At 44.8% G+C, this 9926-nt stretch overlaps 1 long non-coding RNA gene across 1 annotated transcript; it reads left to right on the top strand.

The window, feature by feature from the left end:
- Positions 1 to 285: 285 nt before the first annotated feature.
- LOC126537096 (uncharacterized) lies at positions 286 to 6062 on the top strand. Its single transcript, XR_007600747.3, has 4 exons — positions 286 to 2436; positions 2514 to 2706; positions 2784 to 2984; positions 3061 to 6062. It is a non-coding gene; the product is annotated as an uncharacterized lncRNA (long non-coding RNA).
- The last annotated feature ends 3864 nt before the right edge of the window (positions 6063 to 9926 follow it).

Below are 9926 nucleotides of genomic sequence, written 5' to 3'. Positions count from 1 at the left end.
TTCATAGAAACCGCACCCACACGGTGTTTTGCGGAGGAAATTTCCACTTGGTGATGGGTCATATTGTTCAGTTGTTTATCGACGTAATTTTGCTGTGACCGCATTCAATCCTTTATTAGTTCTCCTGAAAGGCTTGTGTTGTTGCTGAGCACATTTATGTTCGACCGGAGAAACGCTGAAAATAGTGTAGAATACCGATCTGAAGCGTCTCCAACAGTTTCGCAGTGTACACCTCTTGTCACGGCACATGTAAAAGTTGCTACTCAAAGTATGGCTATGTCTCCTTGTTTTTTTTTTGTGGTTGCTCCCAGCGCACCGTTGAAACGTAGATGAGCTATTTCAAACAATGTGGTTTTCGTTACTCTATCTTCAAGAGGAGGTACTTCCTCTTACAAGGATCTGGAATTGTATCTTCGCCACACAACGCACTGTCGTATTACTTCTTTCACTTATTTTCGTGCTCCGATTACTCGAAATCTCGTTATTATACGCGCCAGTGTACTGCGTTCTCCACCGTGAAGTTTTTCCATGTAGGTGTCGCACTAATAGTCCAGATTTCTTCCATTTACATGTGATCGGGTGCTGCTCCTCTTGTGATACGGGCCCTACCGAAGGCGCCCTTGAAGTCTCATTGGGTCTTTATCTTAAGATATCCGATATTCGCCTATTGTCTGCGCATTCGCTTGCTTGCTGAATTTCTGCAATTTGCAATACACACATTGTTCTAACCAAATGAGGCATGTTTCGGCGGTATTTATTTCTTCTGCTTTTAGTGGACCGTTGAACTTGTCCTCTAATATTCACGGAACGAAGCATTCACGCAGTTGCTCTCCAAATATTCAAGTAACTGCCGAACCTGTCAACTTCAATGCCTCGTCTTGAGATCCTTTCCGACGTATATCTGACACTATAATCATGTCCTTTCCTTTCATTAATAACCGGCATTTTCTAACGGCTATTTGGTCTGTAGCAACTGGGATACCTTCCACAAAATTGTTCACTTCATCTTTTCTACAGTGGCTCCTGGTTATATCTGCTCAATTTTTCAGTACTATTGACGTATCCCCATTGTTCTCCTGCTGAGTAATCCTTTTTTTTTTTTCTAGTCTGTGTTCAGCAGTTGCTTCATACGTTTTCGTTCTCCAATGCAGCACGATTGTACAAGTGGTCCGATACTTCACTGTTGCTCGCAAGTTCTAATTTGCGAGACTGTCAACGGTGTTCATTAGAGCTACTCTGTCCTTTGCCAGGACCAGCACTGTCTCCGCTCTGATATAACAATACCATGAATGCTGCACTTGAATACACCGCCGGGTTTGCGTCCGAGAAGTGTCGGTGCTTACGTTCAGTTTCTTGTTGTCGATATGCTTTGAAGCATTTAGTCCTTTATCTTCCTCAGTATATTTCTCCATAAATCATTTATCTTCGTCTGGGAGAGGGTTGTCCCAAGATTCCGAGTTTTTCCCGTCATTGAATACCGATATTAGCTGCTGCAGTGCAGGACGTTAGAAACTCCAGCCGACCAAATATTTTTGCCGTGGCTTGAAATACTCGTCGCTTCGTGAGCATTTCACTCGAGTCTTATTCATATCGATGGGAAAGCAGAATACCGTCGGCCGTGTCCCAGTTAAATCCTAGAATACTGGGCTGGCTTGATAACGTAAGAACGGCACCTTGATGCGAATTTAAATTCTCATTTCTTCACTGTTCGACGTCCATTTCCTAAGATTCATTGCAGCTCGGAAAACTTCTTTTTCGCTTCTATGTACACGCCTTTTGCCTGGTTTTCTTATGTTCCAAGCATAACTTCATCAACGCAAACTTAATTACGTTTGCTGGTATTGCAAGAATTTATTAGAAAATTCATTCACAGTGTTGGTGCATCGGCATTCAAATTTCCTCCTGTCTGAAGAGAATCATTCAAAACATTCCTGATCTTAACCACGAGGCGTCAAATACTACGCCTAATTTTCTTGCTAGTCGGTCTTCTCGAATTGCTTGATGGCGCGATATGGTAGTTATTGTTCATTCTTCCGAACTCGCTCGTTCTGCTTTCCAGGTGTGAAACATCTCGAATTGAACAGTTTTATTTTTATCTCACTGCTGAATTTGTCTGGTGTCTTCGAGATAGTCTTCCGATTGCTACTTCGTTGATTTTCACGTTAACTTGCTCTCCATCCTTCTGAACAGTCCTTGTAACTATAGTCCACTTTATACATCTTTTCTTTCTGTGGAGCTAAGCCAGTATATTCCACCTTCAAAAAGTTCAAAATGGAGAACGTCAGATTCTGCGGCGTCAAGAACCATGGCGAGTTTCGCGTTTCACAGTTCTACACCACATGGGTCAGGCACAATCCAGTCGGGTATTTTCTATTTTCCATTGTATCTTCGTTTCGTTTTTTCACTGGGCTTCCCTCCTCGCCTGCACTACTGCTGGTAAGTGTCGTTTACACGGGACTGGTATTACGACTGTGTCCTCCAGTGTTTAACAAATAAGCACTGTGTCGTTACAGCTTCTGCACTCCTGTTTTGGTCCACAAGCATACATAACGCGCTCTTGCACGACTCTACGGTCTGCGCTCCAGAAGATCACTTCGGGCACGAGCATCACCTGTTCCAGGAGCGAGTGTTATTGCTTCTACATTCCCTCGCCAGCGGCGTCCTGCTGGTAGACTGGACTTGTCTCCTCGCCCTGCACTACTACTGGTAAATGTCCTTTACACGGGACTCGTATTACGACTGTGTCCTCCAGTGTTTAACAAATATGTATTGTGTCGTTACAGGTTCTGCACTCCTGTTTTCGACTGCGGTGGGTACCTAGCACGCTCCTGCAGATCGACTTTCCGTTCTGCGCTCCAAAGGAGATTACTTCAGACACCAGCATCACCCGTTCCATGAGTGACTGCTATTGCTTCTATGTTCTCTCGCCGGCGGCGTCCTGCTGGCAGACTGGACTTAGCCTGGCACCCTTGCACTTAATTCTGGTAAATATCGCGTACACACAACTGTATTGCGCCTGCATGTTTTCGGATGACCAACAAACAGGGCTTGTCATTTCAGGTTCTCAGTGTTTGCTGTTGCTTGTGGTGCAAGAGAAACGTTCCAACCCTCCCATTTACAAGAACATTCCTGGCCTTGCCTCACGAGCAACTATATTCAGCCCGGTCGTCCTGCCGCGTGCTCTATACAAGCTTCCTCACATTAGTGAACGCCTGACTTGGCGGTGTCCTGCACTGTGTTGACGGCGAGTTCATGCTCAGGACTGCGCGTGGTCACCGTCCCGAGACCGTCCATCGGATGTGCTCCTACAGTTCGCTGTTGCCTTTTCCCGCAGGCATATTCAAGTTTTGTGTAGTAAGCTTTTCTGTTTTGGAAGAGTGGCACGTTGCTCAACGAATGTATAGCGCTTCTAGAAATGGGGTTAATACGAAGCAGAACTGTAAAGGTCTAGTTAAGTGGACACCACTTGGTACTTAGTAAGGACTGTCATGTTTTCATGAGCGGATCTATAAATTTTTGGTGGCGAGAGTAATGGACGTTCATTCATTGTGCCCTTTCGTAGTAGTGTGTGTGTGTGTGTGTGTGTGTGTGTGTGTGTGTGTGTGTGTGTGTGTGTGTGTGTGTGTGTGTGTGTGTGTGTGTGTGTGTGTGTGTGTGTGTGTGTGTGTGGCCTACTCTGTGATCCTTTTTTTCGATCCAGAACGTATGGCATGAGTTCCGCTGCTACCTGGTGCACTTCGAATTTTTTGTTTTGGTAGCATTTCCAACGTCACAGTTTCTTCACCTTTCCCGGTTCATTCCTGTTGAAAGGTTCCTGGTTAGATGGTTTACTATCGTCTATGGACATGCGCTTTTTGATTGGTCGAACCGCTGGTTTCTTTGGCTTTGGACCATGGGTTGACCTCTGCGCTCGTTTCAGCATTCAGCGCTATTGTTCAGGCGCCTTTCTCGTGCCAGAAACGGTCTTGACACACTCTCGGTTCTTCCACGTCGCTCATCACTGTCTCGAAAAGATTAACATGCCACTACAAAAGGACACAATGTCAATGAATGGGAAAGGGGAGGGTGGTTATTCTCGCCAACAAAGATTCCCTGATTTGCTCGTGATTATAATGACGTCCATCTTTAAGACCCGGTTGGTGGTAAAGATAACCGGGCTCGCTGTTTCTAGTTTTTGGTGTCCTTGACTCATCAAATGCTTTTATGGATCTACGTAGTCCAACTTATGTATTACCTGTCGTTTGCTTATGAGACAGTGCTACCCGCTGTCTTCTCTTGTTCACCGCATACACCGCGCCGTAGTTTGATCTTTGTGTCCACAACTATCGCGTACTCTGCAAGATAGGCAAGAATTCTGAAGCGCCATGGCGCCCTTCACGCGGCTGTGACGTCGTTGCCTGCTGACTGTAGTTCAGATTACGCACACTTGTGTGATTTCGTGATTGAAGTGCACCGCGTGAGCCATTGTCAAACAGCTGCTTCGAAGGGGCTACATGTACTCCCCTTATGCCAAGTCGTGTGTAAACGTCTAGAGAAGTGACGTGCACGAGCACGCTCAAAAAAATCTTGATTAGAAAATGTGTCCGCTTTACTTGTATTTATGGCGTTGAAGCGAATTAAGTTTACCAGAGTTACCCCCGTAATTTTTTTTTTTTTTTTTTTTTTGCTGTACGCTGCGTCTTTCCATTGCTCTTCGCATGCATCTGAACGCGTTTGCGTTGAATAGTGACTGAATTTGCACATGCTACCACTGTTGTCCTAATCTCGATATAAGGACGCACACTTGATTTATTACGAATTGCTTCCATTGTTCTCAACCTATAATAACCTTACCTCTGCGTTTCTCGATAACTAAATAAAAAATGAGCACCGTCCTTGGTAAATGGTTACGTATGCTGTATTGCTCTGCCTTGTTTTTTTCGCTACTTTCATACGCTGTGATGAAAGTCGAGCAACCACGCATGCGCGGTTGTGCTCAGTCGAATGCATTTTTCTTAACCTCTAACATACACACAGCGCAATGGAGCCTTACTGTAGAAAGTGTATTCGTTTTCCATCTTCAGTTACACGACAGTCCTGCAATTGCGCCACACAATACTCGCAATCAGTTTACGATACGACCAGTGTGGTGATTGGACTTCTTGATATGCATCCGCCGTGGTTGATTAGTGGCTATGGTGTTGGGCTGCTAAGCACGAGGTTGCGCTATCGAATCCCGGCCACGGCGGCAGCATTTTTATAGGGGCGAAATGCGGAAACACCCGTTTACCTAATTTAGGTACACGTTAAAGCACCCCAGGTGGTCCAAATTACCGGAGTCTCCCACTGCGGCGTGCATCATCAGATCGTCGTTTTCGCACGTAAAACCTCAATTTTTGTTGGTATGTGTCATCGGAAGCTTTTTTTTTTGTCTAACGCAACTAGTACGTGGACGCAGAGAAAAAAACAAGAAACCCACACTGCACTCAATAGTTCGCAATACGACAGCGATGCACTAAATAACTGCACATTGGAGGATGTGACGTGGTATATATAGATCGTCTAAAAATGTCAGTCCCTTCTGTGCGTTTAGCGTCGAACTGGGAAAGTTCAATACAAATGCCAGAATAGCTTTTTTTCATCTCCCAGCGAAGGTGCTCTGCTACGCTTACCCATTTCAGATAAGTTTTAAAACTTGAAGCTATTTGAACTTTAATGTATGCAAAGAAGTCTGTTACTGCGCCATGACTTATGCTGTTATTTTCGGTTTACTGATCTAAGAAAACTGTTCTGTTCTACATTACTATACGTCGAAGTATCGTGAAGCTGAGAAATTATCTGTGCTATGTGAATTTTGGTGTGTATCTGACATGTATTCCTGTACAAATGCGTAAATGTATGTTAATGCACTGTATGTATGCTGCTGTTTGCAGCATCTGGGATTAAGTCCACTCAAGTAGCATTGAATCACTTTTAATTCCGTTTACTTAACAGTCGTGTTTTGCGCTGGTTGTACTGAGTATGCATTGCATTAAACTGCCCCTTGTCCAAATCATCTGTCGAAATAAAACTTATTCTTCTTGCCCGTCTCACTAACTCCATGTAGTGAAGACTGTGCCGTGCCATCCACTCGTAATGGCACATTCGCTGTCTGCAACTGGTCAAGCGACACCGACTGAATGGGAGCATTACTGGGAGCCATTCAAAGTATAGGAAGACTGGCTTTCTATGATCACTCTTTGTTCTTCACCTTTCCGTTGCGTTACTAGCAAAGACAATCCTGGCGTTTTAGGACAATAACATCCGGAATTAAAATCGGATATCCGGACACAATCTTAAATAATGGTCTTCTTTCACGCACGTGGATAACCGTGACAGGACAGTACTTTCACAACTGACCGGAAGTACTGTACATGTAACGCCCGAAGGTGTACCTGACCCGGTGGCCAGTAAATGGCACGTAGTATTGTGAGCAGCTTCGGCCATGTTAACGGGCGACCACACACACAGTTTGTACAATTCTTGTGTCGGGCCTTTTGCCTCAAGGCGCAAAACCAACTTATCCATGTATCCATCTAAATAGTTATGCACATCTAGATTTGCAGCTGCTGCGGTAGCCCATGAGTGCTGATAGCAAAGTCGCTAGGGAAATAATTGGAGGCACCTTAACGAAATCGATGTCTTAATCAAAAACCGTTCATGACGGCGTCTCTCGCAGGCGCTGTGCGATGTTCGGACGTTAAGAATGTGTGCCGACTGAAGAGAGGCTGCTGCGGGGTGCTTCCGACGATTAGCCTAGCTTGTTTACTCCTTCGTATAAGGGATTCACTTAGTGGACTGTCTATTTCGGCTGCTGCCGAAGTGCTGATTGGCTGGGTTGGGGTACCAGTCAGAACGAGGCGGCCTCCTCCTTTCTCGTACTGCTCCAGCCAATCAGCGGCGGCCGAGATGGACAGTCTACTGGGCACTTACAGAATACCCATCCAGGCAACGAGGAGGCGGGCGATCTGGCGAAATCATCACATCATTGCAATGCACCCGTCAGCACTGCTGTGACAGCCTTCAACTATGCGAGGCACGTCTTAATTATTAGTGATCCACGCGGACCAGCGATACTTTTATATAGTACTCAACCCAGGGCCTATAGAGATATTAGGAAACAAATAAAAATGAAAACTCCAGACGAATCGAGGCTACATAGCCAGCTACTGGAAAATTATTCGCATAGCATTGATTCTCACATACAGGGTGTATCTTTTTTTAGCTGCGCCATTTTTTAAACATTGCCTGTGGCAGATAACCTTAATCTAAATTACTTGAGGCAGCCATTATACGAGAAATAGAAATTCTTACTTGAAAAATTAATACAATTACGCAAGTAAACTTTTTATTAATTACTTCACGGCACATATTTCAACCTACGAATTGTAGCCGGTAAGTTCCGAAGGAACGAATCCAATTGCAACGAATTCTCTGCAAATGAAAATGAATATCTCGAAACTGGAGCAGTCCTGATAATTTGTTCGAAGTGGATACGCCTTGCGAACTCATCGGTCATAGTGTTCGCAGAGTGAAATGTGCCGTAAATGAATTCAACATTTAGTTAGCGTAATTATGTTTACTATTCGATAAGTATTTTGATTTTTATAGAAGCAATGGCTGCCTCATCGAACAATTTAGTTCTAAGGTTAGAAATGCGCTTCTACCACGTTTTTTTTTTAAATTTGATAAAGAAAAGAAAACACCCTGCAAGTACCTGGCATCTACACATTTTTTTTTCTAACTTTTTTTTTTGTCGGCTACCCGCAGCTCGCAGCGTCGCAATAATCCCTATCCTTTCCTTTATAGTGCTTAGGGCTCCTTTAAAGGCCTCTCACCAAGTCTGGCCATATTGAGCTGACAAGAGCAAGTACATACTACAATGCGCGCTAACGATCGTGTCTGCTGAGTATTACATTGCTACGTGCCGTGGAAAATGCTGAAATTTCAAATCAAACGCCGTTTGCCCTTCTCGCTGGCGCCGCGCTTCCAGCGGGAGAGGTCACGTATATGCGCAAGTGCGCCTACGTACTTACATGTCCGTGCTGTGACGTAGCTCATAGTGACAGGTTATTTCGAGGATTATTCAAGCCAACATCTGTTATTTGTGTAATCTGTTGGTTCAATAGAGGAATTCAAGTTTAAAGAAATAATAAAACGCACAAACCGTATATCTGGGTGTTCTTATTTTACTTCGCAGCGTAGCAACAGATGTACTGCTTGTTCCCACGTCGTTCAGTCAGTCGCGCGCGCAGACAACGAAACTACGTATGTCACTTTCCACCGTGTTCCAGCACGTGATCATGCTCCTTGACCCGCTTGTGTCTGCCTCAGCATTTCCGCGGCGTGCTGCTGTTTCTGGTGCACTTTCCCCCTACTTTCATTCCCTACCCCCTGTGCAGCGCGGTTCAGGTGTCCTCTGCTGAGAGACAGTTACTGCGCTGCACTTTACCCCAACCTTTCCTTCCCATCAACAAGAATCTCCTTCTCAGCGTTCGTGTAGCGCTGACTTACACCGTTAGTCAGGTGTCCTCGTGCACAGCGCGCAAAATCCTGCGCTGTGCGAAACGAGACAAACGCAACAGCGCTGTGCAGCAAAAAGAAAGAAGGCGGGGCCCGCGACATTTGCTTCACGCGATCAACCTTGAGTTCCGCTATAGGAGAACGCAGGGGTGGAGGCTAGACGGGGCAAGTAGAGAGAGCGTCTTTGTGGCAGTGACGGTCGCCGTCTGAAATTATGGGTTCGCGGCACTGAAATATTTCTATCTCGGCTATTAATGAACGAATTTGAAAAATTATTGCGGTAGAACGCTTTCTAGAGCGCACGTAACAACTTTCAGCGTATAATGGAAATTTTTATGTGGCCTGGTGAGGGACCGTTTACCAAAGATCGTCTGAGAGCATAGGGCATCACGTGAAGAGCGGTGCGCCGGCAAACATTCCTTCAAATGCAACAAACACTAGGGATCTTGCGTATTTCATGTCTATACGGCCTCCTTGCCTTCTATAAATAAAATTATCTCTCACTCTCATGTTTATGCGCATTTTCGCTTTTACTGTTTCAATTTACACAAAAACGAAGTGACGAGTGGCTCGTTGCATTCATGCGTTCATAAGCAACGCGCAGTGCGTAAGAACGGTTGTTGAAGTGGACTACCATGGAATGGGAGGAAATGGTCTCCTAGAAAAAACCGCTCAAAAGCTTCTCTTTTAACAGTGCCGACCGCTTTCACGTATTCCCCCCCCCCCCCTCCCCCGTTTTTCTCCCTCTGTGGATGTTTGTCCGCTTCGAACAGGATTGTCGGAAGCCAGAAGATATATGACACCTGTCCTTAAAGGTGTCCACCAACTATTGCAACATATATTTACGTATTTGACTAGAAAGTGGAATATGTTTTGTCACCGCCAGTTATTATGTCCCGAAATTGAGAGTTGGGTCACAAAAGGTACAGAATACTTAAATATACATTACGAGATATCTGACGTACTTCACTTGGCATACACGTGACATCACCATACTTCCTTCGGCAAGTATAATTTATTTATTTACTTATTTATTTATTCATTTATTGAAGCAGTCGCAGCGCTCGTAGGCGTTACAGCGGCGCGGGGAAGGGAGGGAGGAGGTAATGAGGTTAGGATCTGGATAAAGGGATACCACTTGTTAAAAATTACTTTCTAAACACTGAACCATTGATCGAGGTAAGTAGTTACAAGTACTTAGGCATTGTCTTTAAAAATAATCTTTCTTGGAATGACCATATAGAGAGCGTGGCGTCTAAGGCTAGTCGTATGCTAAATTTTCTAAAACGTGATTTCTGGAGAGCCCCCCATAAGGTAAAAGAAACGCTTTATTTAACAAACGTTCGTCCGATGTTAGAGTACGGCAGCTCAGCCTGGGACCCAGA

Source organism: Dermacentor andersoni, chromosome 4 (assembly GCF_023375885.2).
Source record: "Dermacentor andersoni chromosome 4, qqDerAnde1_hic_scaffold, whole genome shotgun sequence".
Classification (NCBI taxonomy): Eukaryota; Metazoa; Arthropoda; class Arachnida; order Ixodida; family Ixodidae; genus Dermacentor; species Dermacentor andersoni.
The sequence above is the reverse complement of the archived record's forward strand: the minus strand, read 5'-3'. Positions and strand labels throughout refer to the sequence as shown.